Source organism: Thunnus albacares, chromosome 4 (genome assembly GCF_914725855.1).
Source record: "Thunnus albacares chromosome 4, fThuAlb1.1, whole genome shotgun sequence".
In the NCBI taxonomy this organism is placed as follows: Eukaryota; Metazoa; Chordata; class Actinopteri; order Scombriformes; family Scombridae; genus Thunnus; species Thunnus albacares.
The window spans coordinates 6920902-6922909 of record NC_058109.1 but is presented as its reverse complement, the minus strand read 5'-3'; the positions used below and the strand labels follow the sequence as shown (position 1 = coordinate 6922909).

General features: G+C 43.3%; 1 long non-coding RNA gene across 1 annotated transcript; it reads right to left on the bottom strand.

The window, feature by feature from the left end:
* Window positions 1-234: 234 nt before the first annotated feature.
* LOC122980014 lies at window positions 235-1692 on the bottom strand. Its single transcript, XR_006402977.1, has 3 exons — window positions 1609-1692; window positions 890-1066; window positions 235-812 (listed from the first exon to the last, which is right to left on the bottom strand). It is a non-coding gene; the product is annotated as an uncharacterized LOC122980014 (long non-coding RNA).
* Window positions 1693-2008: the final 316 nt, after the last annotated feature.

Below are 2008 nucleotides of genomic sequence, written 5' to 3'. Positions count from 1 at the left end.
CTGCCATATCCACAGCCTGGGGATCAGTTTGGCCATGATTAGCCTCAAAGTGTCGCTATAATTTATTTCCATTTGCTTGCATTTGGAGTCTGAATGTGACCTGATCAAACCCTCGAAGGAAATCTGGTCTGCACGCTGAGCAGCAACAAGCAGCTGATCGAAGAAACATCCTGATATCAGTTTACACAAAACAAGATCAAAATAACACCAACGACAAATTACATAAAAGGACTAGTTAAGCTAAATCTACTTTTATTCAATTGATAAAATCAAATTTAAATGTGAACTTTGCTGTGTTCCAATTGGTATTACAATCTTAATTTATAGGACCAACAATGCATTAATCTGTCTCCTTATTGTTTCTGACTTCCCTAACCTGTCTGTAGCACTCAGCCCCAAGCACACTGGTTCCTACTGAAGATGTAAACCTTTAGAAATGGATCATAAATATAAAGTTTCATTTTCTAAAAAGGCTCAGTAATTTTCTAAAAACATCTGCACACTGTCGTTTCTAGCAAAAGTAAGTATTGCATTTTTAGGGACTATTTTCAGCAGCAGATTAATACACATATGGTGATCTAGTGAGTATTTCTGGCAGCAGGACAGTACATGTTGTTATGAACACAGGACACGGAGAGGGCTGTTGTGGGGGGGGGGATCTGGATATGAGGCTGATGGCAGGGAACGGAGGATCTGGCAACAGCAGGGTTGAATGAAGGAAATGGAGGAGTGTGGCTGGAGTGAGCGGGAAGGAATGAGGGGCAGCATTACAGGCATCTTGGAAGTTGTTGACAGGCAGGTGAGTAATGATCCTGGGACACAAGACAAACAAGTTAGCATGCGAGAATCACTAGGAATATAAAATAAGTTGGCCTTGAATCGTAGCTACCACTGTGGTTGAAACAACAATCTGGCAAAGAGCCGCTGAAGAGCCGGAGTAGATACACTGCAAGCTGGTGAACTGATGAGAGGCAGACTGGTAGAAGTGATGAGCTGATTGCAGACAGGTGCGCGGGATGAGCGGAGCCGAGAGCCAGGAGAACGAGGAAGGGGAACCACGCCCACGCTAACACACACACACACACACAAACAAAACACAAACACAGTGAGAGACAGACAGGGGAGCACTAGGAAGGGGGAAACACTAGGGAATCTTCTGGTACCGTAACATATGTGGGATTGAGTTAAAATAAACTACAGTGTGTGTATTTCTGGTAATGAAGGAACATATCACCCAGTGCAGCTGTGCGGCTCAAAGATGTGTTTTTAATCATTTTACAACGGAGCTCCGTGGCAAAGAGAAATAAGATACATCAGGCTTTGGATACGTACTTCTATTCATTGTTGGGTTTGGTCTTTTCATGGGATTTGTTGATAAGAGGAAACATATATTTTAGCCAGAGTGGTTTTTGGGTTTTGGTTACTGCTCTTTTTAGAGAAGACAGAAAAACTCCAGGTCCAGATATAGCTGGCATATTCCAGTCACCATTGTCATCTGTTTTGCCCGTTATTTCCACAAACATGAGCAGATGAGACCAACAAAATTGTATTTGGGAACATAACATGCAAATTAGCCTCATACCCCCCCCCCCCCTCCTATTCCCTCACCAGATACCACCTCCAGACCTGGACGTTGCCCCAGTCTCTGTCCAATTTAGCCCAGGATATTGGCTTTCACTTCGCCAGAGTGACTATTTGTGTGGGAAGGTATCCTGGGGACACAGAACATAGAAACGGGCAGGCTTTCAGCTAACAGATAACGTGAAATTCATTCCAAAATAATAAGTTGTGTCCATGGATTGTAGAAAAAAAAAATGGAAGTGGCATCTGTGACATCACTTGCAGGTTTCCAAAGGGACGCTGTGAAGGCTGGAGTTCTGTTTTTCTGCTCGCTGGTATCTTGGCAGCTGTTGGAACCCAAAAAATTAAATTTGGCAAAGGAGAGGAAGGAATTTTACTTAGAACTGATTGGGCGGGTGAGCTCCAGGTACATCTCTAAATACATCTC